Source organism: Strix uralensis, chromosome 2, assembly GCF_047716275.1.
Source record: "Strix uralensis isolate ZFMK-TIS-50842 chromosome 2, bStrUra1, whole genome shotgun sequence".
In the NCBI taxonomy this organism is placed as follows: Eukaryota; Metazoa; Chordata; class Aves; order Strigiformes; family Strigidae; genus Strix; species Strix uralensis.
The window spans coordinates 130,895,056-130,912,790 of NC_133973.1; the positions used below are offsets into that span (position 1 = coordinate 130,895,056).

General features: G+C 38.9%; 1 protein-coding gene across 30 annotated transcripts in view; it reads right to left on the reverse strand.

Annotated features, from left to right (window-relative positions):
• DLG2 (discs large MAGUK scaffold protein 2) overlaps nt 1-17,735 on the reverse strand; it is a 1,055,297-nt gene that overhangs the window by 124,163 nt on the left and 913,399 nt on the right. The window contains exon 1 of one of the 30 annotated variants that reach the window (XM_074860374.1): nt 6,065-6,199. The exons of the other annotated variants lie outside the window; for them this stretch is intronic. The gene's annotated coding sequence lies outside the window, so the exon portion shown is untranslated. Of the gene's footprint in view, nt 1-6,064; nt 6,200-17,735 lie in introns of those variants that run through there. 30 annotated transcript variants of the gene reach the window in all.

Genomic DNA, 17,735 nt, shown 5'->3' on the forward strand with positions numbered 1-17,735 from the left:
CAAAATATTTGCACCACATAAACTTACAAAGGCCAATATGTAATAGCTATGATAAAAATACCTGAGTTGTTCCACAAAATTGTTTCAAGAATCCTGTAAAACTAGATCACTCTGCAATTATAACTCAAAGATGATGAAATTTGAACCGGAATAGAAGAAACCAAACATGAACAGGAAACATTTAATTTACATTCAGTATTCCGGAACAATTTCTTTAACTCAAACAAGAACATTTTAGAACATCTACAGAAAATTTTGGGATTTTTAACCGACAAATTGCAAAACAGAGTGAAATGAAAATAATTCCATGCCTGGAAAACCTGTTTTGTATGTAGGAGTGCTATTTTCTCCCTCCTCTGAAACTTGGTTCTGTGCTAGGTGGGTATATTAAATACTGAATTATTTAACTCTTGTGCCAGTACCTCAAAGAGAAGAAACACAGACAACTGCTGGTAACAGCTGAGTTTCACTTAATGACACCTACTAATAGTTTTATTTTGCACTTCTGAACTACAGCCCAACCTAAAGCCAGCGGCAGCCAGTGTACACTGTCATTTCTCTGTGCAATGTGTATCAGAAACACCCACCTGAGAAGGGCAAGGATAGTCCAAGGGACATTAAGCAGATAATAATTTTGCCCATTCCCAGTCTTCCACCTGGGATAATAGATTCCTTTCTTGAGGAATATTTTGGTAGTGGAAGAAACAGATCTACTGCTATAGACAAATTAACAGTATTGTTAATAAATACAGAGAATAAAATACCATTTACATGAAAAGGTACTGTATACTGAGGGTGATGGTATTTACGTTTATACCTTCTTAAAACAGCTACAAATAGGTTTTCTGAAAGAGAGTAGAGGTTTTCTTTAGTAATACTTCCATTACCTTTCTTAGACACCGCTAGGTAGAAACATTTACTCCTTAGTATTACTAGCTGCTCTGAATGCTTTTTCTACTCATTGTACACATTACCGAACGTAGCAAAAATGCTTCTGAGATTACAATTTACTTAGAATATAGAAATAAATAGCTATAAAAGAAATAAAGCCAACAAAGTGAACTGATTAGTCTGCCTGGCTAGTTCACTCGTTCAGTTTCAGCACGGGGCTGCACACAACACAGTTCAATCACTTCTTTATTATTTCATAACGTTAAAAGGTTATTACCACAACACAAAAAAGGGATAATAGCAGGTTCTTAAATTAGCATTTGCTTAGCTCAAATGCCAGTGCACTAATCTCTTCCTTTAAACCCTAGCAGAAATAGTATTGAAAATTATGCTTACAGAGTGGTGGGTTTCTGTTGTCTTCCAAACAAGAAACATCTCATTGGGAGTACAATAATGAATCAGAAGGGACATGCCATGTCCCACTCTGTCACTTTGCAAGTTCTTCAAACACAACACACTGCCCAGTGTGATGTAAAGATGACATTAACTCTCAGGATTTAAAAAACTGTTGTCAATCCAGATTACACTTCTGCCTGGCTAAAATAACAGATTTCTGGTAACACTAAGAAAGTATTCTGGGAATGAGGACTGCAGTTCTATCAGGCTGACTTTTGAGTGAGTGCAGTGGTAATTCCCAAGTAGAAATATGGTGATGCCATAAGCATTTCCCACAAAATAAAAACTGTATATTAATATTAAGCTTTAGGCCACCAACTAATAATTTGAAGTTTGCACAGGACAGAAGATAGTATGCCACTCTGTTTAAGACAACGAATGAATCTCCTGCAGATGAGCATCAGTCCTGTTTGCATACTGGCAAGTGAAATGACAAATGTCCTTGATCTTTGATGATTCCAGGCAGGACAGAAAACTGAGGACCAGAGAAGCAGCAGGTATCTAGGAGTGCTTTCAGCCTGTAATTTGATGGGATTACAGCCACCTTCATGTAGGGCTATGTAAGAAGGTCTCCACAGAATTTTTTTCTTCTACATATGGTCACGATACAGAAAAGATGAAAAGTGTTCATCTAGAGCAATGCACAGTGACTTCCAGTGCAGCTCATTCTTGGGACATCTATCTAATACTTGTCTGCAGGATTCAAAGTTGTAGGGCCTTTACTAGAGGTGATCCTGGATGTGAGTTGAATCCTACACCTCTATTTATGGGCAGCTTCTCCATAGGTTGTACTTTGTGGTGGAGACACAGCCATAGCAACCAGCACCCTTCTGACCATGCACATCCCCTGAAAACATGGAGAAACTCCATCAAAAGCTGACGTGAGCAGCTTGTCTCTTGAAAAGAGCCCTTGACCGATACTGTTCATGCTGTTGATGATCTAGACTACACTGAATGCCACGCAGAAAGCAGAACATTTGTATCCCTTTATTTCACTGACATCTGGTTCCTACTGATTTCTGGTGCTGAATTCTTCAGAATCATCTCTATTACCCTGCAGCACACCCTCCTCACCTGGGATGTTTCTAGGACAGATGTATCTGCTTGTCGTTTTAACCATCTGGCAGCAAGGAAGGTGCTGGGGTTATACTACTTACATAAAAAACTCTTTTTAATTTTTTTTTAACATTAGCATAATGCATCCAGATGCCAAGACAGTGAGAGCCACTAAACAAACCAAGCAATTGCATCCATAAACAAATTAAACTTAGCATTTATAAGATGTATTTTGCTTACAAGTGAATCTTTCATTGTTTTTATAACCTGAATATCCTCTCCTGCTTGTACAATCATACAAGATCTAAAAAAAAAAATGTCTTCTGCAGGATTAGGCCATGTATTTCACTCCCAACACAAAGAACAGACCAACATCAAAGGGCACGCTCTGTTTATGAACACATTCACTCTCTGCTCCAGTTGCCAAATTTGTTCCTTTCATGCACTGAGTGTTTGATGATCCTTTAAAATTTATCTGGACATACAAAAAACCTACTGTTTTTCATTGACACATTGTCATCCTTTGCTATGTTCTGTTTCTTCCCTGCCATAAAGATACGTTGGCTATTCCCAACACTGAGGATGCTACATGTCTAACCTGTCCTTCCAACCCATTTTTCCACTGAAGGACTTCTCCCTGAAAGCACATCACTATGATTGCCAGAGTCTGTACGGCTTTGTTTCACACCCGTTAGGACTACTGACTTCAAACCTGAGAGTGCTGCAAAATAGCATGCAATGTCACTTTATCAGTGTCTTCAATAAAAAGTAAGAAGAGATTTAATATATAGTTAATAGTTTTCAATTCTATGCACTAGAGCTTTCTGTACTCGAGGCTCAGTATAAATGCATTCCTCTATTTAAAAGTATAGTTTGTGTGTGTGTGTGCTTGAAAGAGAAAAATAGAAGTGTTACAGGCACATAAGCATGTGAATTTACACACCGCTGCTGCAATCTCTAGTTACTTTTGACACAGACAAAAAGTACAGTTGCACAACTACACAGTCACATATTAGCTATATTTACTGCAAACTGAAATATAACTCTCCGAAGTGTAATGCTGAGTTATCCAATACCCTATTTCACCAAAAATGTTGACCATCAGCTGCCATGGGACTTCACAGCAAACCTGAAGGTCAGTACACCTGAGGTATTTCAGACCAAATAAAAAAGAAAAAAAGATCAATTCCAAAGCTAAGGACTTTTATCCAAGATGTTTTCCCCCAGGCATCTATGTTTTATATGTCAGATAATCTGATCACAGGCACCTTGGCTGGTTTCAGCTGTAACCAAAAGGCAAAAGCTGAGAAAGATTCCTCTTGGAGAGCAGATTTCTGCTACTTGAGGGTGCTATGAATCAACCCATAAATATTATCTCTATTCAGAAATTAATAGGAAGACAACATACTTCTTGGAGCTGTGGTGTAGTCCATTTCCAGCAGGACGTATCACTAACCACACAGCCGGCTGGGACCTGGACCAGCCCTGGTAACCACGGGGATTTAAGGCACGGCGCTCCACGGAGAACACTGCTGTCGCTTACTGTCAGGTGGAGGCATGGATCACAGCAACAAACTCATATCCAGATAAAACAACTATGGTCTCCAGACCAGAGAGGACTTAAAATATAATTCTTAGTCACTGCTGTTTTTCCTTCAGCAATACTCCTGGACTATGACCAGAAAGGAGCAGTAGGCATACGCACATCCTCTGGCTATTTTCCATTTGGTTGGCCTCGGTCTTATCTGGAAAAAACTTCAAGAAGCTGGTCTCATCTGTGCCCAAGCCTCCATACCACTGCCTGGAGACTGAACTAGTTGGTAGCTTAATTTATTGTGTTATAACAAATAGTGAGTCTGGAGCTCTGGTGCCCACAAGAGCCATATGCCCGTATCATAACTTTCTCCTTTTAGGGTTGCTTTTCCTGTCCTAATTTATACTTCCTCAGTTACAGCACATACATTTACATGGTTAATGTTCAGATTGCTGAGATTACACCATAGTGATGCATGCAATATAAATGCCTAGACAGATGGATGCAATATCACAGATTTCTGAAAGGAGGAGAACTTGCAAAGCCAGAAGCTCACACTTCAAGAAATCTCATTTGCTAGCACAGAGGTCACTGAAAATAGATCTGAATGCTTAAAAAGCAGTGAAATACTCTTAAATAAAGCACTGCTGACAAAGGTATATATTCTTTCCTAGAAATAGGCTCTAGTCTGTTAGGCTGCCAGGAAATGATCTTAAGAAATTCTGATTTTTTTTGAATTTATGATTTATAAAGAGTAAGTGCAAATCTGTTCTGCAAAGGAAGTCTGTGGCAAAGGCCACTTTGCCAATAGCCTTACTCTTTAAATAAAAAAAGTTGCTAAAATGAGACACCTAATTAATTAAACCAGGATCTGTCCTGCAGCTTTGATGCTTCACATATAACTCATACAATAGATCATTTCTAAATGAGAAGTCACAATACAAGTTTAAATCACTACAGAGTAAACAGTTTGGACTGATACCAGATGAGAGGTCTCTGGAAGAGAGTGTCTCTCCAATTATTAATAATACAGCAATAAGACAACAGGTGCTGTTCTGCCAAGCCCACTTGTTATTTTGATAAAACAAACTTGCCTCTCCAACCCACAGAAAAAAAAAAACAAACCAGCTGGCACAGAGAGACAGGAGCTACAACTGTCCCTTTGATAATACTGCTAGTGATAAAAGGAAAAGTAAAATTGTCGCTCACGACCACCTGCCTCTCCTGAGTAGTGATACAGGTATTGTACGGCAGTGCTAATATTTCAGCTTCATAAACCCTGCTTTTCCATTCCTTTCTGGTTAAAACAAGGACAAAAAAATTGCTGGCTTACTGATCTTTAAAGGTTACTGGCAAGATAATGTCGACAGATATTAAAGGAGCTTGCTTGAAAAGATGTAGAGGTCGTAATGAAGCAAGTGATAATTAAGAGCAAAGAAGCTAAAGCTGGTGAAATTCAAAAAGTAATGCATACGTTATAGGAAATATACCTTTCCCACAGTTTGTTTCAAAGTCTCCCTTTGCCTTTCATCTTACACATATTTCAGCACTGTTGTTATGCAAGATGGGGAATCATTCATTTTAATGTGATACTAAGCATATTACCACAAAAACTGAGAGAGGCTACCATTTTACTGATTATCTAATTAAAAAGCTCTACAATACAAATTCTTTGCAGCCCCTCGCTGCACACAAAAGATTTAATACTGCATCTGAAAAGCCACATGTACATAAAAGCAAAGAATTTGTAAATGATTCTGATTATAGCTTTTTCTTCCTCTTGTTACAAAAGCCACAGTTATCACTCTCTTTAACCACTAATAAAAACAATTTAATGACAGGTAGATTTGCTGGTTTGTAGCTTCTTTGAACCCCCAACACACTCACTAAAGGAAAGTAACTTTAGCTAGAAAAGAGATCCTCACAGCACTATGGTGAATAATTCATCATTGCATTTTTCTTTTCATCTCATTTTGTGCCAGTAACGCACACAACTGAAAATATTGCAAAATCTAAAAACAACCACAGACAAGGACTTCCAGCAGCAAAATACACATAAAACTAGCAGGCAGGTTTCCCCAGCTTATATAATAACAGCTTTAGCTCAACAGAACCCCCATCACTCACCGAGGACTGAATTCACTTGAACAAAAGCAGAGCCCAGTCACCAAATGCAGCTTCGCAGGACTCTTAATGCGAGATGCTCCTGTCTGCTGTTCAGTTCACACTTGCCTTTATAACTAAGCCAACCAACAACATTCAGTTGCTGAACCTGATGAATTATAAAACGGTAGCTCCCAGACTCTCATATTTTACATCACAGGGGGTGGTCATCCAGCATACACACTGCCTGTGTACATATATTCTGCTATAACTCATCCTGATAAACACATCAGTGCTGGCAGCAGTGACAGTAATTGGTGCTCAGGATGTACAAGCACAAACCAACAGCGCACACTCCCACCTTCTGCTCCGTGCCACATCGCTACCTGTCAATCACTGCACCTTGTTAAGGTGGAATGATCAACTGCACGTTAGGGGAGCAGCAAAACTCGGAGAAGAAACCATCCACCAATACAAATCCTTCACTTAAACATTTCTTAATACAGCAGTAAATGTAGCTTCACTATCCTCTAGATACAGTTTTCACAATTTTTTGAAAAAATCTTCATAAAATATTCCCTTCTTAAAGACGTGGTTCTTGTTTAGAGACTAACACACGGTTCATAACTTCTACTATTATGGAAATTATTCAGACAAATTCCACGGACATTAGCAAGGATAACCTAAAAGCATTACTACAGTCAGAATGACTGTTAAAGGCAATACACTCGTTAGGTAAAATTATGTGTACATTTTAAAAGCCTCTTAAAAAATGCTGATAGGTTTTAAGAATGTCCTCTAAATTATACATATGTATTTGCAATGCTCTTCACTTCTCTAATGTTTTCTTTTTCCGTATGCTTGCATTGTTTTTAAAGTAAATGTATAGATACAAAATAGCAGAACCAAACAGCTAAAACTTAGCCCTATTAATACAATCAATTAAACTAAACATTTTCAAATGGGATTAATTACAGCAATAACAATCACAGTTGTTGCATATGCCACAAATTAACACTCACAATTAGCCCCTAACAAGCAAAACTGGTTATGGTAATGGTAATACCCAGCCAGGGATCAGTCACTGGAAAGGGTTTTGTATAGCAAATCTTTTATGATGGAGCAGAAGTTGCTCTTTCAGAGTTGAGCTCCAGGAATTTTGTATGTGTTTTACACAAACTCAAGGCTATTTGTACGAGCACAGAGTGTGACTGAACGTTTTATTCGGGATGATTTTCTATTTCTACATCACTGGTGATGGCCCTCAGAGGGCTCCATTTGAAGCCTCAACTTGATCCAGCTCCTTTCATTTCCCATGCCTGTAAAATTCTCCCAATATTTGGTACCACGAAGAAAGGTTGTGCTTGGGAAGGTGCGCACAGTTGTGTGAGCGGTTATGCATCATCCGGATGCTTTTCCATGAACAACTGGGCTGAGGAATGCAAATGAAGCCTGCGCCGGCAGCCCCAGGCAGAAACCCAACCCTTCTCACCATCTGGACCGACTGATGTGCGTCACGATGTGGGAACAGGGTGTTGCATTTCATGCATAGCAAAAGCAAGTCCTATATATATCCCTTTTCTCCTGTCCTCAGCTGCTTGTTGCCCCCCATTCCTCAGTTGTCTCTTTCTATTCAGCACCTTCACTATCTGAGAAAAAAATTCATTAAAGGCCAGAGGCATGAGCAGTGTTTCTGCATGAGCTACGGGCTCTTACTACAGTGGCTTGTATGAAGGAAAAGCTGTGTATAGTTGGGTGGCAGAATATAGGGGAGACATACCAGGACTTAATCAGAGTAATGGTTTTGAGTTCTCCGTCTTTCTCAGAGGAGAGGGCAGCTGAGATCCAATAATTGGATTCTCCAGCGATGCTGACTGGGAATAATCCAGTATGGGCAGAAAATATTCCAAATGACAGACCCTGGCTCATTGAGAAGCAGGAAAAAGATCTGTGCCACTGGATTTGGCTTTTAGAGCCAAATTGTATTCTCACAGGTTTAAACATTTCACTTGCAAATCATGGAGGTTCTCTAAAATGGCCCAAGTACAACAGTTTGTTGTCATGTGCACTAATTAGGGTTTTCTGACCTATTTTTCATAAAAGACAGTTTCAAACCATATGTGCCAGAATGCTCTAAATGGCATCTATTTTCCTTTTTGTTTTGCCTTAACCATTCAGGTTTGAAGAGGCTTCCCAAGAATATACGTAAAAATGACACTGCCTTATAATAATTTGGTGCAGTGTGACTGACACAAGCAATGCTTCGTTGAATCTCCTTGACCAGCATAACATTCACCCCAAAATTCAGCTCACATTTACTGAAGTACAGGTTTGTAAAACTGGTCAGTATCACAGTAATGAAAGACACTGCAATATTTCATAGCTGCGTGTAGGTGGCATGCATAAACCACAGTCTGCGGTATTACACAAGAGTCACAATTCCAAGAAAAATTGCTACCGCATTTCACACTTACTCGTAACTTTTAATTAGTTATCCTAGCTTCCATGTTACCTCTCCATGGGAAATATTTCGAGCTGATACTGCCATAATATTCAGCAGCGTGGTGTTCTGTAAAACTGCTACCTTCTTGGTGAATGGATACACTCATGGCACAACCCATGTCCTCAGGCTCTGTTCATACGTTCTGGTACAGAATGTGAGATTTCACATTCAAACTTACTCACTTCACTGACAGGTGTGTGAAAATCCCATATGGCTGCCAGATTTCTGTATACCTACATATACATATAGTATGTATTTTTGAGGCATTTGTAACAAACACATTTGGTATTGACTTTGAGGTTCTTTGCTTCAAGCTGCAAAGTAGAAATGATCTAAAAATGAAAAAAAAAGACAAAAGTGTTTCCATTTCCTGCCAAAACATGATTTCTTTCTCCTATAGTCACATGGACTTTACTGACTACACATCATAGACATCCTAGTTGCTATCTAAAGTGAGCACACAGATCACTGGGGAAAAATCAGGTCATTCAGCTGGAATAACAGGAGTAGTTATATTTTCTGCTCAAGAAGAAGCTAAGGAAACTTCAAATTAAGAGTAAATACAGGAAGATTTGATACTATCAGGATCACAGATTAGCTCATACAGTTAACTTGCAACCCAGTGAAGCAAAACTAGATCTCCAGGACCTTCACAGTGTGGACCCAGAGTTCCAGGTGAATAAATGTGCACCAACAAAGATAATTTCCAGGCTACGCCAGATGGTACAGATGATCAGTACACTGGTCAGTAATTCTTGCCATGTGGCCTAAGAAACCATTATGCAAACTAAAGAGGTGTTTATTCAGTACCTTACATTTCTCAGTTATGCTCTTCAATTCCTTTGGTGAATTTTTGTCAGATCTACACTGGCTAAAGGAAATGCTCTTTCATCTGATAGCCTGTTGATGGCACTGTCAGAGAGTATGTCTAAAGCAAAGAGTCCAGCAGGATTTAAAAAAAAAAAGACTAGGCATTTATCAGACAGTAACATCCAGAAGAACAGTAATAACAAGAAGCCTAAACTTTCCAGTGCTCAGGGGATCTAAAAACCTTTGTTTCTTATGGATGTTTCTCCTTTGATCTCAAGACTCAACCCACTGCTCAGCCTCAGTCTGCAATACCTCACAACTGCCCAGCTTCTCCTAGGCCCCCTACAAGACAAAACCCAAAACCTCAAGGACTATAGAGGTCACTAACCAGGTCATTGCTCACCTTCCTCCCAGCAAAGGCACTAGTTCAGCTCTCCCCTGCTAATCCAGTTAAGCATTGCCATGAAATCTATATGAGCTTAGTTAATTCTGAGACCTCTGTTTTTTCAAATCAAAATCAGCTGAGCATACTTGTAAAGGTCTTTATTACGTTTGATAAAGGTAACCACTAGTTATAGGGAATTTCAGCACTTATACTCTCTGAAGGGTAGTAGGGTGAGATAGGGTCATCGTCGTACATTTTGAGTACAGAAATCTATCAAACTTTTAATACCAGCTGAGACCACTGAGGACTTACGAATTTCACTAGCTACTCTACTGTTTGTGGTCTGAATCCAATGAGAATTTGTCCTTTTATAAATACATGGTAAAACAGTACCCCACATTGAGTCAGACAGAAGATTTCATTGCTGTAACCTACATGCATTGCAAAACAAACAGCAGTGACAATGTAAATGAATTTAATTGCCACAGCAAGGCAATGGAGAAATTAATTTCCTTTCAATGTAGCACACTTGCAATTTCATTTTAGAACAGTTTTTAAATAGAGTTTCAGTTTCTAGGATTAATCCTCATAAGTACAAATGAATAAAACTGTATATTTAGATTAATTAATAAATTAGCTGGCACAGGGCTTTGAAGATGTAAAGGACTGTACAAGTGCTATTACTATAATAATATTTTTCTGAATTACAGTAATTTTCTTCCTCAAGTGACATCTTTTTTGCTCAAGTGCAGAGTACAAGCTCAAGTCCTCTTTCTGAATGAGGACTGTTTGAAAAAATACAGGAAAAAGAGAATTAAAGAGGATATTGAGCTAGGTCTGAATGATCAGACACCCAAGAGAGCAATTCCAGTTGATCAAGGGCAGTGACAAGAACTTGCTTTGCTAGTTAGGAAGGCTGAACTCTCTTAATGGTGGCTTCATAGTCTCAAGAATATGAATGATCTTACCAGTAATAAAGAAGAGCTGCTAAAAGGAAGGCAGGCCAGATGGCACTTTCCCTAGAGCCTCTGGAGAGGCTGCCTGGATTTGTGTTGAAAAGCCTTTGATAGCACCCCACGAACCTGGAATACTACAGCAGCCCATTTATAAGCCAGTGGATATCTCAGGAGCAGTCTGAGACTTCATACAAACGCTGATTTTCTGTATGGCTTAGATTGGTTCAGCTGGTTAAAAGAATTGAGAAACTTGGAGGATATCGTTCAGAATCCACAACTGGGATTTTTCTGTTCTCTGGACTTTCATTTTCCATTTAACCCTGTGTTTTGCATTGTTTTCTTTCTGCTGTTTCCTTTTAAATGAGTTAAATTTGTCTAAAACTCGATATTCAAATCCAAAACAAAGCATAAAGGACTTACTAACTACAAGAGCTGGAAAAGTAGCTCAAGATCTTATCAGGTAAAAGATTCAGTAGCAAACCAGACAAGCATCTTTTACGCATCTTTTACACAAACATAAGGTCCAGCCAACTCCTTATAAGCCTGGTGCAGGGAGCAAATGAGTTAACAGCTTTGTATGGCAAAGAATGGTGGAGCGACATGAAGATCCTCCTCCGATTTGCAGTTTAACTCTGCGTGCACTCTGTGGTGGGAGGAGTAGGTGGCTGATCTGGGGAAGAATTACAGCACAGGAATGATACACTTGACTCCTCTGAGGATGGTGATGAAAATCTGTCAGCTTGGCATAGTCCTTCACGTTACCTACAGCACTTACTGACGCATGGAGAAAGCTCTACAGACATCACGGTAAGAGGCATGGTATGTGCGGTGGAGAGATCCGCTTTATTGAAGAAGCCCATGGTAGTGCTGCAAGGGGATATCCATGGAAAGGGGCACAAGATGAGCACACAGAACAGTCTTCATGAGAAGACTGAAATCCAGGCCTGCATTTCTGGTAGACTGCAAAAAATAAGTGGCATCGCCTGAGGATGCCTTCTGCATTGATTGTGACAATGAGCTAGCACAGGAATCGCTACGCACACACTTTTAGATTAAGTTTTCCCCTCCTACAGTTTTCTTTCAGGAAAGAAAATTTGAAGCCTGGATGACTAACTACAATGCAGATGGCAGAGCAATGTAGAGATACCCATATACTAGCTCCAAATCAGCTAGCTTAGATGACACCATAATGAATTTAACCTACTCATATTGGACTCCACGGTTATGCTGTTCCTGGAGCCTGAACATGTAAAGCAGTTTGTGATCCAGACAAGCCAAGGAAGGACAGCAGGTGATACTCAAGCTAGGTCTGTGCCAGCCATTCTTGCAAATTTACTTCTGCCGTTTTTTTCCCATTACTTGTGAATGTGCCAAGAAAGTCCCTCCCAGCAAAGAAGAATATATGCAATTGCAGGAGCATTAGAGTGAAGCATTGCTCTGAAAAGAAAGGAAGAAATAACTGTGCTTCTGGGATATGGCAAATCCTCCTTCAGCTCAGCAGGAATCATCTGTAGCCTTGCATGGTGCACAAGACTGCTGAAACTGCAGATTTGCTGTCTTGGCTCTAATGTCAGACCAATTAATTCAGGTCTCACCAGAAGCCCTTCTGGTTAGCTAAGGGTGATGATACCCTGGTGAACCTCCTCAGAGGGAACTTTCATGCTGAGTGTATTCCTGTACTGTCTGGACACTCTGAAGGCATGAATGACAATGATACTCCAACTATAGGTCAGCAGTAACCGTGAACAGGGGATATCTGTCACCCCAACATATTTGTACCTGGCAACTAACTTCCACAGAGTCTGAGCTGAGTTGGGCACTTAAGGACAAGCCACCGTTTTGTAAAGATTGTGTCTGATGGGACCAAGGAACCAGGACACTGATTAGATGCTCTGTTCTTGAACTACTTATAGCTCAAGTATTAATTAGCAGTGGGAAAGTGCTCTAAGACCTTTAACTGAAGAACTGAAGAATTAAAGGAGGTGAAATATAAATACTTATTCTCACTCATATAAATACTTATTCTCAGAATCTCGGAGTAAAACCCTACTGAAATAACAAGAACATTCGGTTAATATTTCTTAAATGATACAATGGGATTTATCAGGAAATAATGAAGAACTGAGCAGAGACACTGCACATGCTAAAGCTGAGGATGTGCAGTTCTCAGCACTTAAATTTGCAGCTGTCTACTCCTATGCTCTGATCACCTTTCTGCTAGACACCTGAACTGGAAACAAATCACATGGAGAATAAAGGCCAAAGACAAAAGAAAAGTTAAAAGCAGCAGTGGGGAGGAGGAAGCTGATTGCCTCCTCGCCCTTGTGCTTACAACTCCACAGCTTTTTTAGCAGAGTACTTTGGAAAAGGAAAGCAGGAGAAAATGGCAGCAGCTCTGAACCTGGGACATTTGCTGCAGTTTTGTTCCTGTGTGTCCTGGGATGGACGCTGCTTCTGCAGCTCAGTTTCTCAGCCCAGCACTGCTTCATGCAGGTACTATGAAGATACACTAAAAATAATGATGTATTTAAATGCTAATGCTGCAGACCGCCTAAGCAACTTCAAAGCAAATAGTTTTGCAAGAGTTGGAGAGTCCAAGCAGTGATTTTCTCCAGTCTTTTTTTCTGCTTTTAACCACAATTAGGAAAATAAAAATCCTTTGGCCTTCACAATGTTAACATTGCATAGCAGACACTAATATCAGAGAATCATAGAATCACAGAATGGTTTGGGTTGGAAGTGACCTTAAAGATCATCTAGTTCCAACCCCCCTGCCATGGGCAGGGACATATGTCAGTCTGAGGGATATAAGAGGAAGCAATAAAAAAAGCACTGTCGCTGATCGTGTATACAAATTAAAGGAACTTTTTCAGCTCCAGTTCTCAGAGAACACTCTTATTGGCTTTTAAAACGTAATTTGGGGGCAGAATAATCAGAAGTGACATACTTGAATGAGAACCACAAAAACAAAGTGAGCCTGAGGCGAACATGTGGAAAGTGGACAATCCATACTACTTTGTGTTGGTAACAAACAAGGACTTTAATGACAATGTATAAAAATGCAGTAAGACAATGAACGCAGGCTACTTTTGAAGGAACCAATATGACCCTTACAAAGAAAACACTGTCTAGAGTGCACCATGAATGGACAGGGCAGTTAAGAAGATGACTCCTTGTGGAGATCGCAGCCAGTTTCATACCTTAATAGATCAGATGTGTCCTGGCAATGTGTGACCCTATGGATATCATGGTATTCTGTTAGAAAGTAATAAAACCTACGTCCCTGAAAGTATCATCAAAGTTTTGGGCATGCAAAAATTAGTTAGCTTGTACCAGAAAGCTATGAGGGGAAAAAAAAAATCCTTTTGCTTTTTACCAGTAAATTTAATTATTTTGTTTCCCAGTAAGCATCCCACTGGACTACTGTACTCCAGCTCTTACCCACTGAAATAACAAGAACTTTCAGGAGGATGAAAAATGTAAATCCTCTGTGTGTGTTTACATTACACTACCTATCTCCTAATAAAAAGAAGAGACTAGTAAATAAAGCTTTTCTGAGTGTGACCAACCAGCAGAACTGAGCAAATAATTTGCAGTGAATATATGGTTTCTTCTCTGTTTCTTTTGTTTCATTTTTTTAATGGGTTTTTGGTTGTTTTCACAAATTAATGATCACACAGAAGTTAGTAGATGCCCTCTGCCTGTAGATGATTTATGAACATTATGTTGTTAGTATTTACAATATGAGTTTTGCATAACCTTATACTATTTCTTCATTTCCTGCCTGGTGAGGTGTAAATATTAGCACTACATTTCTTGGGCAAATACTCCTATGAAATATGTTAGTTATAAAAATATTACTAACAATGAGTTCATTCAGACATTGGATGGAAGTTAAATGCAAATGATCATAAAACCAGATGAATCCTTCAATCATATATGCATGTTTCTTGTAAAGTTTTTGAGGTATGAGTTTGGCTTTTCTCAGAAACCTACGAAACATAATTTTGAAAGTCAAATCATAATTAAACATTTTTCCTGCCTGTAACATAATTCTTATACCAACACTATATAGAATGAAGAATGTCCTTTTATACCCTGCTTGGTTTGAGTCAATTGATTTTCAAATAAGCATCTAGTTTTAAACTACAAACTTGTTGACTTAAGAAGACTTGGAGAAAGTTAGGAAAAATCAATTAAACGTATAAAATCGATGTATGTAACATTTAAAGCATGTTAATATTCATGGAGTCACTTCAGGGTCTTTCTTCAGATGAAACTATCAGAAATTAAGGCCTCTTTTTTTCTGGAAGAATTAAATCCATTTAGGATCTTAATATGCATTAATTTAACACAGTGCTCCCTGCAAATAATTGATTTTCTTTAACTTCCCTTTTACACCTGGTCAACAAAGTTATTGTCTTCCTGTGGGAGAGAAACATCAACTGGCATTAGATTGGATGCTGCAGCCAGAAATTATTTCTGACCTTTCCAACCAAAACAAAATCCTTTTATTTCTCCCCATGTAGTAGTAATACAAGAGACACAGCCTGTGTTCAGTTCATTAAAATTAGGTGTATACCTTATTTAGAAAAATGCAGAGGAACAAGCCGTTGAAAAACTCAAGATTAGTCCTTAATATTGTACTGAGGAAGAAAAATGCCATCATACATTATATAGTCATTGATGACAGCACTGACAGCTCAGAAAATATAATTTTGAAAAGCTAATCTTTTTCTTTGAAGTAATGTTACTATAAGTGAGTGTCTTCTACATTTGAGGACTCTTTAATTATAGTTGAGAGGCAACCTGCTATGTGAAGACATGTTCTGTATGTATTGAACTAGGACTAGGATAATTTACAGTCCACTTGGTAAATTCAGGTGAAACTTGATGTAAGACTCATGGATCTAACCTTGCCAAAAGGTACTTCATCTCTGCAGCTTCATGCTTACATATGAGAGGAGAAAAATAACACACCTATTCTGCTTACAGTTTCTCTAGTTCTCTATTTCCAGAGATCTTTGATTCTAAGCATAACATAACAATGGATATTTTGCATTCTGGCACTGATAATTTTTCAGACAGCTTTTCTATGCAGAACTAGGAAATGGAGATAGACAGAGAAAGCTAATTTCCCACAATTTTGATATTTTGGCAATTTGCTGAAAAACATATATTTGAAAAATCCCCACTAAACACCAGGTGGTATGTGGTGTGCATGTCCAGCCTAGGGGCAGTCCCTGAGCACAGCTCAGTGTGGGGGATGAGGCTGCTCAGCAGCCTGGGAGGGAGCTCACCAGGAGAATGGAGCTGCTAGGAACCAGAAACCCACCTGGACTATGCTGGCGCTTCAGCAAAATCATAATATCCTACCAAAGTTTATCCTACCAAAATATTTTTCCCTTTAGTCCTAATATGAAGGACAAATAAGTAGAGCAGGCAGTTTACTGGGAACACAGGAAGTGCTCTATTAGGTGTCTACTAATAAATAGGAAGCATTTCTTTACCGAGAGCATGGTCAAATGCTGGAAGAGGCTTCCTAGAGAGGTGGTTGATGCCCCAAGCCTGCCAGTGTTTAAGAGGCATTTGCACAATGCCCTTAATAACATGTTTTAAATTGGCCAGCCCTGAATTGGCCAGGTAGTTGGATTAGATGATCACTATAGGTCCCTTCCAACTGAAATAGTCTATTCTATATAGTAATATCAACAAAATAATGATTATTAGAACAATTAGGATTTTCTCTGCAAAGGAAACTACACTCTCAATGACTGCCCCAGGAGTTAAATGTCCAGATACAGTAATGTATCTCAGCCCAAGATATTACGTTGAGGATGGTTCCTAAATCAGTGGTTTATGTAATAAGGTGTTCACTTCTTTGTTCAGTTTTTTTCCCTCTGTAACATGTAAACCGTGCCTGTTGATAATACCCAGATGCAGCATTGTCAGTGAACAGTTTCTCCTGTTATATGACACGTATCCTTTCCAAGAACAATAAATATTTTGTTAATAGAGTACATGTGAGTACATGCTCATTTTGTCGTGATTTTATCGGTTTAGCATGAAAACGCTACTGTAAGAGAGAAAACCAAAATAAATATCTTATGGATAACTTCTCAGCTGAGTAGCATTCGGGGCTTTAGAATGGGAAGAGGAAGACTCAGCATGGTTCCTCAGCTATTTTAGTCCAGATAGCTACACAAATCCTAACCATCTTGGCAAACACAAACCAACTTCAGTTGCATATATATCAGAAAGGAAGAGAATTAACAGGCAATCTCTCAATATATTTTAAGCAGGTTTTCTAACACCCTCTCTCACTTCATGGTCTCCTTTGCAGCAGCATTAAAAATTAACTCTTCTTATAGAAAACATGTTGTTCTGCTGCTCAAAGCAACTCCCTAAACAAGACTACCTATCTTCTGCCATCAGTAATAGCCAGCTTTTCCGGGATCATGAGTTCAGAGCAAGGAATATTGTGGATCTGTCTTTAAAAACGTATTTTTAGATGAAAGTCTCATCCTCCTTTTATACTGAGAACTTCAATTTAAACATTTTCTGGAGCACTTTATTACCAGGCTCTATATGATAAAAAATATGAACCAATAATTTAACAACAGCCTTGCTAGAGCAGTTTGCTACCATAAGAAGGTTTCTAAATACTTATCTACCTATCCTGAAAGGCAATTTTCATGCAGAGGAATCTTTACACCCTTCACACATACTTCCTGTACACTTAAATGAAGACACTTCCTTATAACATTTAGTTTTCACCGAATGGATAGAACTTGAGCTTTATCTATATTAATACACCCCATGCAAAATAAGCCAGGTTTGAAGGATAATTTCCTACTGCCTTCATTAAGATATGATTACTTACTAGTGTCGTATGAGAAAAAAAATCTTGCGTCACTCTACATATTGTTTACCTGAAATGTGATTCAAAAGACAGTCTCTCAAGCTAATTTTAGCACAGTCCCCAAGAATTATTTACACAGCTACAGACTTTCACAGTGAACTACGCCCTGATATGCACGT